This window comes from Melospiza melodia, chromosome 17 (assembly GCF_035770615.1).
Source record: "Melospiza melodia melodia isolate bMelMel2 chromosome 17, bMelMel2.pri, whole genome shotgun sequence".
Classification (NCBI taxonomy): Eukaryota; Metazoa; Chordata; class Aves; order Passeriformes; family Passerellidae; genus Melospiza; species Melospiza melodia.
Window position 1 is genome coordinate 10,474,282 of NC_086210.1, and position 13,786 is coordinate 10,488,067.

At 52.9% G+C, this 13,786-nt stretch overlaps 1 non-coding gene and 1 pseudogene across 1 annotated transcript; both read left to right on the forward strand.

Moving 5' to 3' along the window:
• The first annotated feature begins 4,330 nt into the window (after positions 1-4,330).
• Positions 4,331-4,483, forward strand: LOC134426253 (5.8S ribosomal RNA). Its single transcript, XR_010029956.1, has one exon. It is a non-coding gene; the product is annotated as a 5.8S ribosomal RNA (ribosomal RNA).
• Positions 4,484-5,379: 896 nt separating this feature from the next.
• On the forward strand, positions 5,380-13,138 carry LOC134426219 (28S ribosomal RNA; annotated as a pseudogene).
• The last annotated feature ends 648 nt before the right edge of the window (positions 13,139-13,786 follow it).

Here is a 13,786-nt window from a genome sequence, read left to right on the forward strand (position 1 = left end):
AGCAGTTCTTGTAGGCAGGGGCTCCCCGCACATGTGAGGTTCAGCAGAGGCTGTTGGAGCACTGCCAGGCCACATTCTGACCTGAAGCTTGCAATGGTTTGCTGGGAAAGTGAGGCCAAATTCAGCCTACGGCTAATGATAGAAATGCCAATCCCCTCCTGTAACCACGCCTTGCACTATTTCTGAGTGTCCCTTCCAGTGTCCTCTGTGAGCCTGGACACAAGGGTGGAAGGTTGAAATGGGCCTTTGGAGTTGTCCTGCACACAGGGACAAAAAACCTTTTCCTTTTCTGTTTCTGCAAGCAAACCACCATGTCCTGCCATCAACCAGAGTCCTGATTCTGAGTACTGGCATTGTGAGAGACAATGAATGCCTGATGTCTGCACAGTGCAACATCCCTTCTCATCTTGGAGTAAACCCTAGAATAATGCCAGCCTCTGTTTTCTTTCAATACAGGTTAAACTAATATTTTTATTTCCCAGGTTCTGGTTCTGGGCAAATTTGGGAGAGAACCCCCAAAGGGGCTCCTCTCGGAAAGCAGATTCAATCGGCCCCTGCCCCCAACCAGTCCTGGAGAAAAGACCTCCTTGAAGTGGAAAAAACCTGTTTATTAAACAATAAACCCTAAACAGTATTAATCAATAAAACCCCTTGCTGCTCCAAAAGAGATGACAAACTGAGAAAGTCCCTCCCTGGGTTGCAGCTCAGCTCACTCAGTCTCTGATCAGTCCCTCTGGTGCTGGAAATGTCACAGGCCAGGCTCGGCCCGGTGGCCACTGGTGGAGCTGTCGGTGCTCTTCTGGTGTTCAGTCCAGAGCAGTTTTGAACAGGTCCAAAGAAAAGGGAAAAAAACCCCACAGTCCAGGGAACTTCTTTGCCTCAGCAAACTAAATTAACTAAAAGCAAAGGAGAGCTCTGTCCCGCTGTCTGTCCATCCACAGACAATGCAGTCCAGGAGCAGGAGTGTGGAGGAGTGAGTGCAGTGTCTGAAAACAAACTGCTGCTTCTTCTCTCCCCCCTTCACTCTCTGCAACAAGTCTTAAAGGTGCAACACTTATTATTCAGCATAAACAGAACAAGACGATTTGGGATAAAAGCATCATATAGTCAAGCCAAGACAGGGATCATGTTCTCTTCTTGTGAAGAGCCACCAGTGCACAGTGGCAGTTGCATCCCACTGTAGCTGACAGCAGCATGATGTGACCAAGAGCCTTTGTCAGAGCAGCAGGAATATTGTGGAGAGGGGGAGCTGAACAGCTGAGCATTGAGAGCTTCCGGCGCTGTGTTGAGCTGGGTTTGGAGTGTTTCCTTGGGCTCCTTGTGTTGTTCACTCATTACTAATGCTCTAAACAGAGGCTTACAGAAGTGTGGTTGAAAACAAGAAATGTGAAGTTTGAAGAGAACTGTTTTGCTGTCTCTTTCTGCTGTAGGAGGGAGAAATTGGGCCGAATTTTTTGGCCAAAATCAAGGTGATCTTCAAACCCCTGGAAGCACTGGAGTATGGAAGTGTGGCTTACTGAAGCATCTCAGGTACAGCTCCTTTGCCCTGCTTCTCTCCCCCTCAGTGAAGCCATGGTGCAAGCCTGAGCCCACGGGGCTCCCATGGAAGTGCTGGGAAGAGTCCCTGGTCAGCAGGGCAGTGCTGGCACATCCCCCCTGGCCCTGCAGCTCCCAGGGAGTCTCCTGTGCCAGGCCAGGGCTCAGAATGCTGTGTGTGCCTCACTGATCCCAGAACAGCTCAGGCAGTGCAGGGAGAGGTTTTCATGCCATGGCTTTGCCAGCATTCCCCCAAAGGCCAGAGAGCTGCAGAGCAGAACAGCTTTAGTGAACAAGCACTCAGCCTCTGCAGGCCCCTGGCCTCCAGGATGGGTCCATTTGACATGGATCCATCATCAGGCAGCAGGAGCTGAGTTAGAAATGTGTTCCCTGAGCCTGGATCACCTCCCAGTGCCCAGACAGCAGCAGAGCAGAGGTGACTGAACCCCCCTGAGCCCAGGGTGTTGGTAGAAGGAGCGGCCTCGGCCAGCACCTGCCTCTCTCCCTTTGTGGGAATTGACCCCTTTCAGCTCTGTCTGTGGAAACAGAACACAGTGCTGAGTGTCAGGAATTGGGGACTTTGGCAACAAAGTCCTGTGTTCCTGGGCCAGGTAGTTTGGCAATTGCCAAACTCTGTAGGAGCTCTGTGCCTTCACTGAATGATTTCAAAGCTCCTCTAAGTGCATGGGAAGAAAACCACAGAATCACAGTATGTTAAGGATGGAATGGACCTTAAAGGCCTTTGGGCAGGGACACCTCCCCCTAGAGCAGGTAACTCCAAGCCCCATCCAGCCTGGCTTGGAGCACTTTCAGGGCTGGAACCTCCACAACAGCCCTGGGGAACCTGCTCCAGTGTCTCACCACCCTCAGAGTAAAAAATTTCTTCCTAATATCTAAGCTAAATTTCCTTTCTTTCAATTTATACCTGTAACTCCTTGGCCTGTCACTACAAGGCAGCAGAGATGTTTTAAACTCAGCAGACTGGTGGCTGAAATTGGAAAGCAGCCCAAGGAATGGGTTAGAAATTAGAAGTCAGCCCCAAGGCTGAGGGAAGAGGAGGGTCCATATCCTCTCCTGCAGCATCAGGAGCTGGTTGCATCCAGCTCAGAGTCAGGGTCTAGCACTGAGGCAGCCTGGAAAATCCAGTATAACAGAGGGAATGATTGTAGTGCAATGGACATCTCTCCCCAGGCTGTGAGAGCAGACTGCCCCTGCAGCTCAGAGGGGAAGGCCAAGGACCCTTGGTAGAATTCAGCTCTCCTACTCTGAACCTTGGGAACATTTCCATTGACACCCCCCACGTCTATGAGCTGAGCAGCAGGGCTTGGGGTGGATCCTGATGGCTCCTGAGGCAGGAGGAAGCCTGGTGGAAGTGTGAAATTGCTGCCGACCTGGGCAGTTGTGAGCAGGGAATATTTGATCTACTGGTGAAATCTGGGAGGGTCTGAAAGGTGTGTCTGTTGTTCATGAAGCCCCAGTTCCTTCTTTGGGAATTAGCTGGGAGGCTTGCTGCAAAACAACCCCTTGGTATATGAAATGAAGCCTGGGTCAAAAAGGGATGTTCAGAGGCTTTTGTGGCAGTGCCAGACACAAGGCACCTTTGGACTGGGCTGTTCAGAAGCAGCTGGAACAAACTTGCTGCCTTTGAGCTTCAGTCTACTGCAGACAGCTTCCAGTCAAATGTCTCCTGCTTATTGCTGCAAGTCACAGGAAAGCCATCCAGCCTCCTGGCTCAGTGCTGGCCCTTGCAAAGGGCTTGGGAGTTCTTTCCCTTGCTGACCAGTCCCTCACTACGCTTCAGCCTTGGTGCATCTCTGGCTCTAGAAAGAGAAAAGTGTTCCTGGGAATAAAGCAAAGCATTTTTCTACCTATTTGCCTCCTCCCCAATAGTGTCAAGTTTGCAAAAAAAACCAAAGAGAGAGCAGCTGAAAGAGGTAGAAAATGAGGCACTACATCATGCCAGACACTTCCAAAAGTTTAGCTGTGGGAGGCAAAGACATGCTGAGTTTTCTTACCAAAAGATGATGCTGTCTATACATTTTGATGCTGATGCCTCATAATCAATGTATTGTTTTCATGACATGGGAAAAGGTGAATGAGTAGATGGTGCTGTTGGAGCTGTGCTCAGTGGGGCAGCAGCAGCTCTGGGGTGATTGACTACGCAACTGCAATCAGCCCACGTTGCTCTCAGGGCCAGGTCTGAATGAACTTGGTGATGTTGATCAGAGGTGCACAGCTCTGTGTCCATGGGATAACCCCAGGGTTGTGGACTCCAGTTCTGTGGAGCTGCCACTGCTTTGCATGAAAACCCAAGGGCAGAACTTGTCCTGTTGTATATTTTGCCATTCATAGCATCGTCTGCTATTTCTGGGTATTAATTGCGTCATTAGACAATAACTCACAAGAAGGGAAGATTCCACATGTATTTCCATTTTGCTTTCTTGCTGCTGCAGGTGGAACTGATTAACTTAGGAGCTATTGATGCTCCCTTCACCTATTGCCCTTCAACTGCAAACGTGGGCTTCTGCTTCAAGTTTGCGCCCAAGGAGGGCATCGTTGCACCAGGTGGGACCCAGACTGCTCAGATCTCCTTCAGTGCCGCCGTAGTGTGGAGGTTTGAGGAAGAATTCCAGTTCAGTGTGGCTGGATCTCCTATGTCTGCACTCCTGACTATCAAGTAAGGACGGTCAAAGCCAGGCACACGCCCGCACGTCCTCAGCACAAGAGAAAGGGGAGCCCCATGTGAGCGGTCCCAGCCCCTCCACGTGTGCGGGATCGGTGCCAAAAGCCAGACAACACTTAGCGGTGGATCACTCGGCTCGTGCGTTAATGAAGAATGCAGCTAGCTGCAAGAATTAATGTGAATTGCAGGACACATTTGTCATCCACAATTTGAACACACTTGTGGCCCCATGTTCCTCCCAGGGCTACGCCCGTCTGAGCGTTGCTTGACGATCAGTCGCCATCCAGCGGCCACCACGGTGGTGCGGCTGGGGTTGCCTCACAGGCCAGTTGACTGTGGTCAGCGGCGGTGGTGATGGTGGCTCGCTGGTGCCCAGAGGGAAGGCGGTCAGGGGTTTGGCAAGGGATGCTTTTCCCTTGGCGGCCTCAATTTTTTCCCTGTGACCCAGCAGGCGTCATCATCGTCATGGCTGTCATCGTCATTGTTGCCGCGCAGGGCCTTCATCCCCCTATATGCAGACTCAGGGACTGATCCATAGCTCCCCACTCCTGGAGTGAGCCACTGGGGCAGAGTTTGTCCTTGGGGCACCCATGCCGCGGTATGGTGGTGGTGGGAGATGAGGAGAGTGAGAGACAGCATTGAAAACATCACCGTGGGCTGGGAGAACAGAGGGGGCAAGAGGGAGATGAGGTGCAGGCCTCACCCGTAGCCTCCCAGCCACGCAGGCGGCTGTCTGCAGGTGGGTACCACGGGGGTACTGTGCTGTGCTGCTGCGTGTGCATGTGAGGCGAGAGCGCCAGGGACAGGGGTTCTGACCCCCTCCTCCCTTCGCCTGCCCCGCTCCTCTTCTGTTGCGGTCTCGGGGTGCAAATAGCACCATGGCTTTTCTCTCTCTCCACCAAGGCCATCACGTGCTGCCACTTGGCTGGTCCCCCATCAGGGCTGTCTCTGCCACACTCCCTTTTTGGTTCTTGTCTCTGGGATGGGGCACTCCGTCTCTGCTTCTCTACCTCTGGCTTTGTTTTCCCCTGGTGCATGGGAGCCAGTGGGGAGGGAGGTGAGAGTAGTAGGTGGGAGAAGCTGGCTGGCTGTTGGCCTGTTGGCATGCCACTTCTTTAGGAGCAGCATGGGCCGGGAGGTGTGGCCAAGCTTTGGCCTTGCAACCTCAGATCAGACATGGCGAGCCGCTGAATTTAAGCAAATTAGTCAGCAAGGGAAAAGAAACTAACAAGGATTCCATCAGTAACGGTGAGCAAAGAGGGAAAAGCCCAGGGCTGAATCTCCCCCCGCAGTGGGGCACGGGACATGTGACGTACAGAAGCCCCCCTCCTGGGCGGCGCTCTTGGGGGACCCAAATCCTTGTGATCGAGGCCGCAGCCCGCAGACGGTGTGAGGCCAGTAGCGGCCCCCCAGCACGCCGGGCCCGGGGCTTCTCTGAGTCAGGTTGCTTGGGAATGCAGCCTAAACCGGATGGTAAACTTCATCTAAGGTTAAATACTGGCACGAGACCGATAGCCAACAAGAATCGTAAGAGAAAGTCGAAAAGAACTTTGAAGAGAGAGTTCAAGAGGGTGTGAAACCGTTAAGAGGTAAACGGGTGGGGCCTGCGCAGTCTGCCTGGAGGATTCAACCCGGCGAGTTTCATTCGTCTGGCGCAGGTTTGGCAGGTCCTCGCCTCCGCCTCCCCTCCATCGCCTGGGCAAACCCCATCTGTGGTAGCGCCGTGGCGGGGGGCGTCGCTTCTCCCCTCGCGGGGGGTAAGCGTCCTCAAAGCACAGCGTTTCTCGCAGGGGTGCAGGGGCTGGGCCCGCTGGCCCCCGGCCCTGCTGTCAACCGGGGCGGACTGCGCTCAGTGCGCCCCGACCGCGTGGCGCCACTGGGCTGGGCTCACAGGCCGCGCTGGGGTGCCCGGGGTCCGCAGCGATGTTGGCAACCCACCTGACCCGTCTTGAAACACAGACCAAAGAATGAGCTTGACATGCGGCAGGTGCGCGAGTCAGGAGCCGTTGTCGAAAGCCCGCGGCACAATGAAGGTAAGGGCCGGCATGCGCCGGCTGAGGTGGGATCCCGTGGCGCATGTTGCGCCTGGTAGTCCCAGGCGCACCACCGGTCCGTCTCACCCACCGCCCCTTCGCGGGGCCGGGAAGGTGGAGCGTGAGCATCCGTGCTAGGACCCGAAAGATGGTGAGCTATGCCTGGGCAGGGCGAAGCCAGAGGAAACTCTGGTGGAGGTCCGTAGTGGTCCTGACGTGCAAATCCGTCGTCCGACGCGGGTCTAGGGGCGAAAGACAAATCAAACCATCTAGTAGCTGGTTCCCTCTGAAGTTTTCCTCAGGATAGCTGGCACTTGGCAATGGGCAGTTTTACCTGGTAAAGCAAATGATTAGAGGCCTTGGAGCTGAAACAATCTCAACCTATTCTCAAACTTTCAATGGGTAAGGGGGCCGGCTCGCTGGCGTGGAGCCGCGCCATGGAATGCGAATGCTCAGTGGGCCACTTTTGGTAAGCAGAACTGGCGCTGCGGGATGAACCGAACACCGAGTTAAGGCGCCCAATGTTGACACTCATCAGAGCCCAGCAAAGGTGTTGGTTGATGTAGACAGCAGGACAGTGGCCATGAAAATCGGAATCCGCTAAGGAGTGTGTAACAACTCACCTGCCGAATCAACTGGCCCTGAAAATGGATGGCGCTGGAGCGTCGGACCCATACCCGGCCGTCGCCGGCAGTGCGATGCCCGCAGGGGCTAGGCCATGACGAGTAGGAGGGCCACGGCAGTGTGCCTCGAAGCCTGGGGCGTGGGCCCGGGTGGAGCCGCCACAGGTGCAGATCTTGGTGGTAGTAGCAAATATTCAAACGAGAGCTTTGAAAGCCAAAGTGGAGCAGGGTTCCTTGTGAACAGCAGTTGAACATGGGTCAGTCAGTCCTAAGCGATAGGCGAGCGCCGTTCCGAAAGGGCGGGCGATGGCCTTTGTTGCCCTCAGCCGATCGAAAGGGAGTCAGGTTCAGATCCCCGAATCCGGAGTGGCAGAGACGGGCGCCGCGAGGCACCCAGTGCGGTGACGCAACCGATCCCAGAGAAGCTGGTGGGAGCCTCAGGGAGAGTTCTCTTTTCTTTGTGAAGGGCTGGGTGCCTTGGAATGGATTCGTCCCGAGCAAGGGGCCCTCACCTTGGAAAGCATTGCAGTTGCAGCAGCATCCGGTGAGCTCTCGCTGGCCGTGAAAATCCGGGGAAGAGGGTGTAAGTCTCGCGCCGGGCCGTACCCATATCCGCAGCAGGTCTCCAAGGTGAACAGCCTCTGGCATGTTGGAACAATGTAGGTAAGGGAAGTCGGCAAGCCGGATCCGTAACTTCAGGATAAGGATTGGCTCTAAGGGCTGGGTCGGTCGGGCTGGGGCGCGAAGCGGGGCTGGGCACGTGCTGCAGCTGGACGAGGTGCTGCGCGCGGGTGAGTGCGCTCCGCGTGGCCCGCCCGGGCACCGGGGTGGGCACGCGCACAGTGGCAACTCTGGACACACGCCGGGCCCTTCCTGTGGATCGCCCAGCTGTGGCGGGCGCCGCCCGCTCCCCCCCTCCGTCCACCCTCCGCCTTGCCACGGCCGGCACCCCAGCAGTTCCCACCGTTGGGGTTCCCACGGTGTGCGGCCAGCGCGCGCGCAGCCGCAGCCAGCGTCGGCTGAGCGGTTCGTGCGGGGGAGGGTCCCCGGGGCAGGGTCTCCGGGCCAGCGCCCCGCCTCAGTCGGTGCCTAGCAGCCGGCTTAGAACTGGTGCGGACCAGGGGAATCCGACTGCTTAATTAAAACAAAGCATTGTGAAGGCCTGAGGCGGGTGTTGACGCGATGTAATTTCTGCCCAGTGCTCTGAATGTCAAAGTGAAGAAATTCAATGAAGCGCAGGTAAACGGCGGGAGTAACTATATTTACTAACTGGGCATAATCGCGGAAGTCGCACCTCCTCGTTGTCCTGCCGGATACCCTCGTGGTAACTGAGTCGACTTCTGCCCCAGTGTGAGAGAGGGTGCATATCAGCCCTCCCTGTCATTGGACTCACCACCCAATGATAGTTTCACGAATTGCTGAAACAAAAAGGTTGGCACAGTTAGTTCGCTGTTGCACAGAGCCTTGTCCGTGGGCTGTTGTTGACACAGTTGGTAGTTTGAGAGAGGGTCAGCTACTATATGCTTCTACTCTCACTTGGACTTGTCACTTTATTGCTTACCAGACTGACAAAATGGCTTTGCGTTATATCTTGACTACCACTCAGACTGACCCATTAGATCTAAGGGTCATTGATGTCAAGTTACCATCTATGCCCTGTGTTCCCAGGGAAGAGGGATTCGATTTTGTAAGTTTGGAGTTTTTTAACTCCAAAATTGTTAAAGAAGATGGTGTACATCATGTGGATGTTTGGTAGGGTTTGGGGCAACTCCCTGAGCCCTATGAGATCTCCCCTATGGGGATGGCCCAGGTTGAGGCTGAGAGTGCGGTGGGAGGTACCGAAAGAGCCCAAAACACCTGAGGCTGAGAGCGCGATGGGAGGTAGTGAAGAGCCCAAAACACCCGAGGCTCCTCACGGGTCTGAAGGTGGTGGTACAACGCCAAGAACACCTGTCGTGTCCATGCCTGACAAACAACCATCTTGTCCTTGTTGTGAGACCTGGTTTACTAGGATGTTGGGGCTGATTGACCATCTCAAAAGGGTGCACGGGCAGAGAAAGATCATTTTCAGGTGTTCAAAATGTGGTAAACAAAATATAAAATACCACAGTATCTCCTGTCACATCCCGCGCTGCAAGGGGGTGGTGTGTGTGGCTCCCACTGGGGAATGGGTCTGTGACGTGTGCCAACATGGGTTCGCTACTAAGACTGGCCTGGGTCTGCACAAGAGAATAAGACATCCTCTTGTGCGAAATGTGGAGCGGATTGTTGCTTCTCATCCCAAAGAGTCGTCGGCCTGAGGGGCCCACAAACGGGTATGGACTAAGGAGGAATAGGCTCTTCTGGTACAATTGGTGGACAAGTTTGCCAGTAAGCGGAATATCAACCAACTTATAGTGGAGCATATTCCAACTAAAATGGCAAAGCAGATTAGTGATAAAAGGCGTCCCTCCGTGAAAGGTCATGAGGGACTAGTAGGTGCCACTGGAATTGAACATCCTGCCGGATCTGGTAAGGAGGGATGCCCAAGGAGGGACAGTTAAAGCTCCAATTCTGGAAAGTCATCAAAGCGGGATTATCGTTTGGCAAATTGACCATATATCGGGAAGCCTTCAAGAAAGTTCTTGATGGGCAAGATCCAGGTCGGGTGGTGAACGATGTTTATAAGGAGTTTATTGGTATTCTGGGTGTGCCTAGCCAAACTAAATCTATCAAGGGTCAAAAGATGCAGGCATCCCGTGGCCAAAAAGCATCCAAAACTCTATCAAATTGGAGGCGCAGAAGAGCTATTAAGAGGGGAAAATTCTTGAGGTTCCAACTGCTGTACGAGTTACATAGAAAGCGCCTCATACGTGATCCTGGACAGCACAGAAGCCTCTCAGTGCCAATTACCATCAAGTGTTCTCCACGATCACTTTAAAAGAAGGTGGGATACATCTGGTATATTTGGTGGCCTACTTAATTTCCCTCCATATAAGGAGGCGGATAACACCACATTGAAGGCCTTAATTACTGGAAAAGAGATTGATAAGAACATGAGAGAGATGTGTAAAACCTCTGCTCCCGGGCCAGATGGGATCACTTTGGGTCAGATTATTGCAAAAGGCCCAAAGTTTTCCCAGTTGACTGAGATGTTCAACCTCTGGCTTATCACTGGTACTGTTCCAGATGCGCTGCGGGACTGCAGGACAGTCTTGATACCCAAGTCTTCAGATGCAGAGAAGCTTGGTGATATCAATAACTGGAGGCCTATCACTATTGGTTCAGTGGTGATTAGGCTGTTTTCCAGGATTGCTACTGCGAGGCTGTCCAAAGCATGTCCCATCAACCCCCGGCAACGGGGTTTTATTTGCGCATCAGGTTGTGCGGAAAACCTCAAGTTGTTACGGCTTGTGGTGGAACAGCTAAGTGAGAGCATAAACATCTGGGGGTTGTGTTCGTGGACATTGCTAAGGCACTTGACACCGTCTGTCATCAGCATGTATTTGAGGGTCTGGTCCAGAGAGGGGTGGATCCACACATGATAGAGTTGGTGAGGGAAATGTATCGGGATGTTAAGATGTGCATTTCCATGGGAAGAGAAAGGACAGACCCCATATACATTTGCTCAGGTGTCAAGCAAGGCGACCCCATGTCACCTTTGCTGCTCAATTTTAGTGATGGACCCCCTTCTATATAAACTCAAGAATGAAGGTGAGGTTTTCCATCATGGGGGCTGGAAATTTACAGCCATGGCATTTGCTGATGACTTGGTGCTGCTGAGTGACTCTTGGGAAGGCATGTGTCATAACATCAAAATTTTGGAGGCCTTTTGCAATCTAACTGGCCTCAGTACGCAGGGGGGAAAATGTCATGGCTTTTACATCAAGCCTACAAGGGACTCGTATACTATCAATGATTGTCCCACATGGGTGATTAATGGATCCCCCCTTAACATGATCGACCCAGGGAGCTCAGAAAGGTACGTCAGCACATGGGTTGACCCCTGGACTGGCTTTCTAGATCCTAGACTATCAGAGAAGCTCATGGATTGGCTTCATCGGATTGGTCGTTCGCCCTTAAAACCTCTTCAGAAAGTCGATATACTCAGGACCTATACCATCCCGAGACTGATATATCTGGCTGACCATACCGAAGTCAAGGTGGGCCTGCTTGAATCCCTTGATCATTAATTCATAACACGGTTAAGGAATGGCTTCATCTTCCCCCAAGTACATGTGATGCGATCTTGTATTCGAGTTTTAAAGATGGCGGTTTAGACCTCATCAAGTTGGCGTTGCTCATTCCAAGTATTCAGGTGCGAAGACTCCATAGATTAGCCCAGTCTTCGGATGAGACTCTTGTGAACTATCTAAAGGAAGTACATCTGGAATGGTTATTTGAAAAATTGTGGTTGAAAGTGGGGGGGGACACAAGAGTCCATCCCATCGATTTGGGAGCCTTTACCATTGGTAGAGTTGGGGGGCGACGATGGAGCCTGGCTGGAATGGGAAGCACCCATCCCTAAGATTCGTTACCCAAGACCTTGTAACTGGAGGAAACAAGAATTTCATAAATGGACCCATCTGGTTGCCCAGGGCCATGGGATTGAGCATTTCGAGAATGATGAGATCAGTAATGCCTGGATAGGGCAGTTTAAGGGCATACCTCACTGTAAACTAATCACGGCCCTACAACTCAGAGCGAATGTCTACCCAACAAGAGAATTCCTGGCTAGGGGTAAACAAGACAATGTTGCCCAATCATGTAGACATTGTGGAGCTAGATTTGAGACCACAGCCCACATTGTCAGAAACTGTGCCATCACTCAAAATGCCAGGATTAAGAGACACAATGCCATCTGTGAAACCCTTAGCGAGGAGGCTAAGAGGGAGTGTTGGACAGTTTTTGAGGAGCCACACCTAAGGGATTATGTAAATTTACTATTTAAACTGGATTTAATCTTTGTCAAAGGTTCTAAGGCAGTTGTGGTCAATGTGACTGTGAGGTCTGAGCACTCTGATGTCTCATTGAGTGAGGCCACCTTGGAGAAGGCCAAAAAATATCAGCGCCTTCATACACAAATTCAGCAACTGACCAATGCTGATGACATTGAATATGTTGGCTTCCCCATGGGAGCCCGTACCAAATGGTTTGGCAGGAATACTGAGTTGCTGACTGCCCTTGGTCTCTCTAAAACAAGGCTAGAGAGAACCGCACGGGCCCTAGCATCCACCTCCGTTGACATTGTAAATATATTCGTTAGCAAAGCTAGATCAATTGTATCTGTGTAAATACTTGGTAAATAATCTAGGCCTCTCCCCTCGACAGGTTCGCTGGACAGTGGAATCGGTTTTTGTTTGGGAGGGGTTCATCCGTCATAACCGCGTCTAGCCCATTTTGGGCTATAAATTCCAATTTGGTCATTCAGGTGGACGGGCCACCTTACTTAACCCGGAAAAGGAACATATAAAATTTGTATGTGTTTATTAAATAGCCAAATGCCTCATCATCTAATTAGTGACGTGCATGAATGGATGAACAAGATTCTCACTGTCCCTACCTACTATCCAGTGAAACCACAGCCAAGGGAATGGGTTTGGCGGAATCAGCGGGGAAAGAAGACCCTATTGAGTTTGACTCTAGTCTGGCGCTGTGAAGAGACATGAGAGGTGTAGAATAAGTGGGAAGCCGGGCACGCACTCGGCGGTGCGGGGCGACCTGCCCGCCGGCATCCCGGCCATCGGTGAAATGCCACTACTCTGATCGTTTTTTCACTTACCCGGTGAGGTGGGGGGGGGTGAGCCCCGAAGGGAGCTCTCGCTTCTGGCGCCAAGCGGCTGGCGCGCGCTGGCCACAACCCGCTCCGGGGACAGCGGCAGGTGGGGAGTTTGACTGGGGCGGTACACCTGTCAAAGCGTAACGCAGGTGTCCTAAGGTGAGCTCAGGGAGGACGGAAACCTCCCGTAGGAGCAGAAGGGCAAAAGCTCACTTGATCTTGATTTTCAGTACAAATACAGACCATGAAAGCGGGGCCTCATGATCCTTCTGGCTTTTTTGGGTTTTAAGCAGGAGGTGTCAGAAAAGTTACCACAGGGATAACTGACTTGTGGCAGCCAAGCGTTCATAGCAACATCGCTTTTTGATCCTTCGATGTCAGCTCTTCCTATAATTATGAAGCAGAATTCACCAAGCGTTGGATTGCTCACCCACTAATAGGGAATCTGAGCTTGGTTTAGACCGTCATGAGACAGGTTAGTTTTACCCTTCTGATGATGTGCTGTTGCAATAATAATCCTGGGAACCCTTGGGATGGGATGGGATGTGTTATCCCTTAGAGAAGTGAGGCCAATGGAGAGTTGTGCAAGGCAAGAGCAGTGGCTGGAACTCAGTGAAGGGCTAGGGGAGCTGCTCTGTCACTCCGTCTGTCCCCAGCTGCCCTTTTCTGCAATCCAGGGCAGTCCCTGTGTTCCCCTGGAAATCAGCCTGACACAACTGAGAGCAGAGGGACCCACAGCAAAGCAAACTGGTTTAGCCTTTCTCAGAGTCCCAGCCCCACTCTGGCCAAGGACGCTCCTGGCCCCCAGTGTACCCTGGAGGCCGCTGACAGCTTGGATGGCATCCTGAGGACACACCAAGGGTCCTGTCCATGGCAGTGCTTGAGGAGAGTGGGCTCATTGCCAGGGTCCCAGGCTGCCCTGCCCAGAGCTCCCCGGGCACAGGGAGCTGGGACACCCCATTGCTGTGCTCAGCCTGCACAGGAGGAGCCCAAGGGCTGGGCCTGGCCCTGCAGCTGGAACTGCCATTGCAGAGAGCCCCTCAGCAATGCCAGCAGCACCTGGGCAAGGCAAGGAGAGAGAGAGAGCTGGGCCTGAGGAAAAGCTTTTCCCTGGCCAGCCCTGCCCAGCCCCTGCCAGGCAGCAGCAGGGCAG